This window comes from Sapajus apella, unplaced genomic scaffold (assembly GCF_009761245.1).
Source record: "Sapajus apella isolate SASKATOON/1434 unplaced genomic scaffold, GSC_monkey_1.0 scaffold2, whole genome shotgun sequence".
NCBI classification, from domain to species: domain Eukaryota; kingdom Metazoa; phylum Chordata; class Mammalia; order Primates; family Cebidae; genus Sapajus; species Sapajus apella.
The window spans coordinates 84,718,939-84,727,891 of record NW_022436942.1 but is presented as its reverse complement, the minus strand read 5'-3'; the positions used below and the strand labels follow the sequence as shown (position 1 = coordinate 84,727,891).

General features: G+C 37.2%; 1 pseudogene; it reads right to left on the bottom strand.

Moving 5' to 3' along the window:
- Positions 1-396: 396 nt before the first annotated feature.
- The window catches only part of LOC116555080, a 32,003-nt pseudogene continuing 23,446 nt past the window's right edge, over positions 397-8,953 (bottom strand).

The following is an 8,953-nucleotide window of genomic DNA, read 5'->3' as shown; positions in this document are numbered from 1 at the left end:
ACAAACTTGAGTAAGTTTATGTCACTTGCCTGTGCTTTGGTTTTGTCATCTGCAAGATGAGGATCTCTCTTTGTCCTCTGCAAAGGGAATTGCTCTTTTTAACCAGTTTAAGTTTTTAGCAATTCTAGTTCATGCAGCCGTTCCTCAACTTAAGCTTCTGGAAGCTCTATTATGTCATCTAGGAATTAGATTTTCAATCCATCCTCAATTTTGTTTATGGTTTAAAGATATTTATCACTGAGGTTGAATGTCTTTTCAAATTTTTGCATGAAATTCATCCATAGAACATGTATTTAAAAGAAATAATTTTTATTATGTTCCATTGTTGAGTTATGTGGTGTTCCAAAAATGGAACACTAGGCAAAACCACTGCTAAATTGTACATAATGTATAAAATCATGTTTCTTGTCTCAGGGAATGGTGACACCTGCTATTCAGTGTGTATTTAACAGAACACTTCACATGTGAGGAAACATCACATTTTTCACTTCGAAAAGTGGTGTTCTTATGACATTTAGCAGACCACGTTTGCTTTCCCTGTTTGACTATCACATGATTTATGCCATCATAACGTAAGCCAAAGTCTGAGAAGATCTTTCTTTTCAGCCAGGTTCTGGAGGGCGAACATGGGTCTCCAGATAATGGCATACCACATGTCAATGAAACTCCAAAAAATCTACTGGCTTCTCAGATGTTTTATACAATTGCCAAGCATTTTGTAAGACCAATTTGAAACAGAACAAAAAGGGCTTGAGTGCCATTCCTTTCCACTGGACGATGCCCAATACTTACCAATGTTTTCATGAGCTCTGTCTACACCTCCCATGCACCGGTTATACACTTTGATCATGTTTGGCTGCTGAACTTGGGTCTTCTCTTTCAGTTTCTGGGAATAACAACTGACAAGACACAGGGGATGGATTCCAGCACCAGAAGAGCCAACAGTGACAACACTGTTATCATTCCACCTGCAGACAAGACTGCCTTTGCCATCAATGCGATAATCGGATGTGCCGCTTCCTTTTTTTATTCCAATTGAGCTTTGTCAATGTGATCCTTTCTCATTGTACCTGTTGCCCAATGTCCCATGGAACTGAGCTTATCAAGAAGGGCAATACTGGTGAAAAAGTTATTGAATACAAAATGGTATTGTCCAGGGTGTGCCCCTGTAAGTGCCTCACTAAACTGAAGGACAAGTGATGCACCAACACCGTATTCTTCATGTTTAGTATTTGAGTTTTTACCCTGATATGGCTGAAACCAGCAAATATAGCCCAGACATGAGATACCACACCAAAACTTACAGCAAAACAGAGTGGGCTTTCCCCGAATAAACTGTACCCATTATGACCAAAATAAGGAACCACAGATTCATCAAAGTGAAATGTCTTTCATTTTCAACAAATTTCATACATCTCTCACTGAGTTTGCTTATGAGAAGTTGCAACTTGGAAAACTTGTCCATTGGATCCATATTTGCTAGTTAGAAAATATACTTTCAAAGTGGTCACTTCTCATGGAGCACTAACCAGTACATTATGAGCATCTGTTCTTTTTTTTCCCAAAATATGCACCTTCTACTAACTAGGATGTAACCAGTAAGAAAAAAAAATCCCCAGGAAACATTTGAATTTGGAGCCAGTCAAGCCAAGATGTACACCCTTACTTTGAGCATGTACGCTGGAATACTTGACGATGAGTTCAGCAACCTCATCATCAAGAAAAAGCTCAAGAATTTCTGTGAGAGTTTTTATTTTTGGTGACGAAATAAAAAATTTTTGGTGGTTCTGTAACTCTAGCTGTTATGAAGTGTGCAGTTAGGTCAGCTTTTTTCCATCTGCAAATAATTTTTGTTACTTTCCTCCTCCTTGATGGTGGAGGTTGCTGTGCAGTAGAGGTAGATGGAACTTTGTCAGGAGAGTCATCTTTAGGTGCATCTGATGGATCATGTGCATCAGACTTAGCATCAGAGCCATCTTGAATAAGATATATAGTTGTGTGCATCAAAGAACCTGGCAGCTTATGCTCCCCTTCTTCACCTCCTGAGTCCTCAACAGAAACTGGTGCTGCATCATTTTCAGGTGGTTGTATCACGATAGCACTTGAGTCTATGCTGTCGTCTGTGTCTAAAACGTCAGTTATTTCATGTAGCTTGGAGTTTGAGGCATCTTGGGACTAAAACAGAAAAATAGGTATTTTTAGTGCTAGTGGTAGTGGTTTTGTTTAGCGTTCCAAAAATGGAACATTAAAAAATGTCAACCCCATAACTAATGCAACAATAATCATTTCGCTATTTTCTTTTTATAGCACAATAATATAACTAGTAGAGAAGCAATAAAATATATTCCTAGTATACTGTGTAATGCAGGAAAGTTATATGTATGTGTCTTTGGATACTTCCTCAAAAATGTCTCCAAAAACGAACATCACTTTTTGACAAGCTCCCAGCACACCAGTTATCTGTAGCAGTGACTAACGCTGTGCACCATGTGATGACATGTATCCTCAGGAGAGAGACGTGTGTGAAAAATCAAACCTTGGTGATGACCTTGAGGAGTAGGATAACACCAACATGCTTAGCGTTCCAGTAATGGAACACTAGGCATAAAAGGAGTAAAGTACAATTAAAAAGTCACCAATTTTCCCAATATTTTTCTATGGTAATTCATTGAAAAAGTGGTCCTTTCACACGGCTCTGCAGTTTTGGCTTTGTCATAAATAAAGTAACCACTGGCTGATTTATCCATCTCTGTACCTCCCTGTTTTCAACCTTGTTAATTTTATACAAAAGTAACTTTGTTATTTGTGGCCTTTCACAAAATTTTTAGGATCAGCTTGTCATTTGACCCTTTGCCAAGAATTTGGAAATATCGTTTTGTCAATTTCTGACACACACACAGTCACACACCTTGCTTATTTTTATTAGAGTAGAACTGAATCTATATATCACATGAGAAGAACTGACATTTTTATGATGTTGAGCCATCCAATTTATATGCATAATATATTTTCTGTTTATTTAGGTCTTCTCTTGTTTTTCTAATAAAGTAGTGGTAAAGCTTTCTGTATAGACCTGTCCCAAAGTTTTACTCCAAAAATTTATTCCTAGGTATGTGATGTAGTTTCATCTTTGTTTTCTTTAACTTTCCAAGTTTTTGTTCTCAAAATATAGAAATTTAATTGCTTTTGTATGTGAATATTAACCAAAGTCTTGCATATGTTTTTTTTGTTGTTGTTATTTTTATTTTTATTTTTTTGAGACAGAGTCTCTCGCAGTTGCCCAAGCTGGAGTGTAATGACATGATCATGGCTCACTGAAACCTCCACCTCTGGACTTGAGTGCTTCTCCTGCCTCAGCCTCCTGAGTAGCTAAGACTACAGGCAGGCACCACCAAGCCCAGCTAATTTTTGTATTTTTAGTAGAGACGGGGTTTCACCATGTTGGCCAGGCTGGTCTCAAACACCTGGCCTCAAATGATCTGCCTGCCTCAGCTTCCCAAAGTGCTGGGATTCCAGGTGTGAGCCACTGTGCCCAGCCTTGCATATGTTTTTAATATTTTATCTGAATATGTATCTGTTAATAACTACAATATAATGTTTAAGTGTTCATTTCTGATAACTTTTATTTGGTTGGTGTTTCCAATATTTAAATGAAGCAGTAATAACTTTCACACTTGTAATAGCTCCAATCTTAAAAGAATAATTTCCTACTTTTCGTTATTAAAAGTATAATGTTTGGTTAAGTTTTTAAAAACATTTTCTCTAAATAAATAAATTTTCCAATCATCAGAACATCTTAGCGAGTGCATTTTAAATATCAAATCATTCGTTTGAATTTTTTTCTAATATTTTGGTTTCAAGGGCTTTTCTTGTGGTCCTCAGTGAAAAAAGTAATGACTCTTCAGCATTATATTCCTGAAAGTACTGTTTTTTTATGATCTCTCTCTTTTTTTTCTTTTGATATAGAGTCTCACTCCATTGCCTAGGCTGGACTGTAACAGCGTGATTTTGGCTCACTGCAACCTCCACCTCCTGGACTCAGGTGATTCTCCTGCCTCAGCCTCCCAAGCAGCTGGGATTGCAGGCGCCCACCACCATGCCTGGCTAGTTTTTGTAATTTTTACTAGAGATAGAGTTTCGCCATGTTGGCCAGGCTGGTCTTGAACTCCTGACCTCAAGTGATCTGCCTGCCTCATTCTTTCAAAGTGCTAGGATTACAGGCATGAACCACCATGTCTGGCTTATAGTCTTTTATTTTGCATTTCCTGCTTAAAGATTGCCTTACTTAAGGCAATATTTTTTTCTTTATAAAACGTTTACATTTTGTGTAGAGCACCAACTAAAATTTAGTTAACAGGACTTCTGGGATGGCAACACGAGGAGTTCCATGGAGGAAGAAAGAGCACTAAGGTGAAAACTACTTACAAAGCAGCTGTGGAGAGCCTCTCGCAATTGTCTCAGCAGCATACAGCCAAGGAAGAAATATGTGTTCTAGAAAGCCTACCAAATAGCAAGAGTCTGAGGCACTCAGGGCGTGATCCACCTCTCTTCCCTGAGTTCAGCAGATGGAAGCTCAACTCCAGAGATATGGCGGAAAGAAGACAGGGTTCCCTCTTTCCTCAGCTCCCAACTGAGGAATATTATCTCACTGGGAGGTACAGGTCACCAACAGTTCATGTCTCCTCAAACTCCAAGTTGAAGCTAAATTGCTGGTGAGTACAACTGAGAGGTCAAAGGATCACTTCCTCAGCCTGGCCTTCCCTCTTAAGATAAAAGCTTTATCTCAGGCATCTCAGGCTGACTTGAAAAGCATGCCCCAGATGACCTGAAGGATTCTGGCAATGCTGGGAGAGACAAGCCTAGAAAAGCACACTCTACTCAGTAGCTGTAGTGGTAGCTCAGAGATTGTGCCAAGGAAGAATGGAAGTGTGTAAGAACAGAGAGCCCTGATTCTTTTCCCAAAAGAGCTGTGTGTATTTGAAAAAGAGTATGGGGAAGCTCACATCTAAGGGCTTAAAAACAATGGAAATTTTGGTGATATGCAAATAATAAACTGGTGGTTCCTCATAATTAAGAAAAACATGCTAAAACACAAGCCAATTAGTTTACTTATGAAAACCAGATAATGTGACTGCTATGAATAACCCATATGTTGAGGTCAAAGAAACCTCAAACAATGGCCTCAAAAACTACACTTTGCCCACATTTAATTGTATCAGACTGTGGGGCAATATATGATCCAGGGCATTCTAGAAAATAACAGCATAATCAGTTCAGCAGTTAGTGGAGCCTAATAATTGGATGTGAACGAAATGAGGCAGACAGGTTAACAGAGAGATCAAGAAAGCGTTCAAAGAGAACCTAGTTTAAACAACAGTAATCCAGTGCTTACCCTGTCCATGTCTGAGGCTGTGCCCTCTGAGGCATGAGCACAAAAGCCTTCACTGGGGAAAGTAGACTTCACAAAGTAGGTTAGCCAATACTTAAATAAGCAAACAATAAGCAAAACAAGTCCCGGAGAGGGGAAAGGGAAATCTGTATCAGGAATGACTACACATATTCTTTTAAACGTCCAGGTTTTCACAACAACTAAAACAAATGATATGACACTTGGAACAAGAAAGTGTGACTCATCCATAGGGGTAAAGAAAGGTATACAACAGAAATCTCCTGTGAAAGGATCCAGATGTCAAATTTAACAGACAGATTTAAATATGTTCAAACAGCTAATGAGAAATGAGCATTAGGACAAATACCTAATGCACGTAGGGCTTAAAACCTAGATGATGGGTTGATAGGTGCAGCAAACCACCACGGCACATGTATACTTATGTAACAAACCTGCGCATTCAGCACATGTATCCCAGAAGTTAAAGTTAAAAAAAAAAAAAAGGTAAAATGGAAATAAAACCAAAAGCAAACACACACACAAAGAAACAATGATTACAATGCTACATGATTTCAAAAACAGATAGGAGTTATAAAAAAGAGCCAAATGAAAATTCTGGATTTCAAAAGAATAATCACTAAAATAAAAATTTCACTAGAGAGACTCAACCATAGATATGAACTGGAAGAAGAAAGAATCTGTGAACTTGATAATTGATCAACAAAGGTTATAATATCTGAATAACAAAGGAAAGAAAATTAATAAAAATACGTAGAACCTAAAAGAAATGTGAAATGCTACTGAGCACACCAGCATATGCACAATGAGCATACTAGAAACGAAGAGTGATAAAGAAAAAAAAAATATATATATATATTTATTTAAAAAAATAATGGTGGAAAATCTCCCCAGTTTGCTGGAAAACATTAATTTACACTTCAAAGAAGCTCAACAAACTGGAAGTGGAATAAATACAAAGATTTTACAGCTAACAACATTATGGCAAAAATGCTAAGCTTAAGACAATGGACAATCTTGAAGGTAAAATGAGAACAACTTGTTCATGCAGGTAACCCCAAATAGTATTAGTGAATGATGTCTCACAAAAAACAATAGGAGCTAAACGGTAATGACATATTTTAAGTGTGAAACAAACTAACAAACACTGTCAACAAAAAAAGTCGTTATTCAACAGAACTATTTTTCAAAAATCAAACAAAATAAAAGTATTACAAAACAACTGAAAACTCAGAGAATTTATTGCTGGCCATAGAAAGTAATTCAACTTCCCGTAAACAAACTAACAGCACTTGTTAAGATAATTATGTAATTATAAATGATAGTATGAAGTATATTTATTCTCCTTTTGTCTCTTTACTGATTTAAAGTGTAATTGTATGCAAAATAAATTGTGTAAAACACTATGTATGTGTGTATCTATTCATCCAGCATGTAATTTATCTATTCATCTATCTAATCTCTTTTATCTAACCATCTATTCATCTGTCTTTTCGCTTATCTCTCATCTTCCATCCATCTATTTAATCTATCTACTTATCTATTCATCTGTCTACTATCCATACATCTAATGTTGTATACAGTAAGGCCAATAATATATACAATACATGGAAAAGGAATACATTTGCAAATATCAGCACAAAGGTGCTGGATGACCAAACTCACACTTCCCAATTGCAAACTTAATGCAAAGCTGAAGTAATCAAAGCAGTGTGATCTTCACACAAAGATAGACATACAGACCAGCAGGATAGAACTCAACAAACTAGAAATGAGATGCCAAAAATAAACACATGCATATATATCCAATTGAGTTTTGATCTGCAAATAGGCAGCCACAGTGATTTTTAAACTAATTAACTGTCAACGTTTAAGACCGAGGTGAGCAGATCACCTGAGGTCAGGAGTTCCAGATCAGCCTGGCCAGCATGGTGAAACCCCGTCTCTACTAAAAATACAAAAATTAGCTGGGCATGGTGGCACACACCTATAATCCCAAATACTCAGGAGGCTGAGACAGGAGAATTGCTTGAACCCAGGAGGCGGAGGTTGCAGTGAGCCAAGATCATGCCATGGCACTCCACCTGGTAGACAGAGCAAAACCCTGTCTTAAATAAATAAATAAATAAAATTTGTCTAGTTTTCCTAAAAATTTGGAAAATTCATAAACACCTGACCACATTCCTGCATACAAAGACTTGGTTGGGGGTGACTGGTGGCTCTGTCCACTGGAGTTGAGCCACAGTCACTCAGTCCACCAGTCCCCAACTGACCTCCTACATTTGCATCTTCTCTGCGGGCTCATTTCAGTGTTTCTGATGATGGCCCCTGGAAAAAACAATTGCCTCAATAATTATTTAAGTACACTTGTTATAAATCCTTAAATAGGAATTGTGATAGCAGTTTATTGTAACAGGAAGCTCTCACCTAGTTTCAGGACTGCATTTCCTGAGAATTCCTCTAAGCCTTTTTGTCTGAGTTAACTGACATGAAGAGACATTTAACACTTACTCTTTCTTACTGTGCTTTACAAATTGAAATATTAATTTTTTAATATTAAAACAATCCGTTTTTGGATTGCTTTAATATTAAAACAATCCATTTTTGCTTCATATGTGTATGTTATGAGTAACATGTCAGAATTGTGGGAAAAAGAGCTTTGCATGTCATTGCCGCTGTTTTTGGAGTTGAAAAGGTGTTGAAAAGTGTATCTACGACTAACAAGGATGTAAATTCTGGTATCTCAACTTTAAAATACTGAGACATAATATTCAGTTACTAAAATGCTGTAAGGCAAATATTTCCAGGCCACATTTATTCATCTACTTAGCATTGAGAAAATCATGTTGTATGTTTTGAAGAATGGCACATGTTTGAAAGAGCCAGAAATCATATCTTCCAGCCTGCACACTGGTCCGCCCTGGGAACCTTTTGTAATGCAACAAGGTGGATGCATTTAAATGTCTTAAAAATGGAAAATACACACAGTTCTCAGGGTATCAGAAGTACTTTGAGGCTAGAAAACTCCACATATGGAAGAATATGTCTTTTTTTTTTTTTCAATTTTAGTGGATGAAATTAGGCCATCACTAACATAGCTTCATATTCATTATTGTAATCCCACCAAAGCAATTTCCACGTTTGGCTTTGTATTGTGTACTTTGCACACATCACGTTATTTTCTTTTCAATATTATAGATAACAAAAACAGCTAGCATCTATTGCATGTCTACTACACGGCGAGCTAAGCCATTAGACGTCTACATAAAATATTTAATTTAACCCTAATAATAGGCTTATGAAGCTGTTATTATTACATTCCAGTTTCATGGATGGAGAAACAAAGGCTATGAGCAGTTAATATGGCCTGAACTAAAGAGCTAATAAACGCATAACAGTAAGTGTGGATCAGGGTATAAATCCAGCCTCTGATGCCATAGTTCTTTTACCTGTAATGGTAAGCCCAAACCTTTGCCCAATGCGCACTTTGGTGCCATATACACGTGTGACTGTATTTTACCCTTGCCTCACATTTGATGTGTCTGT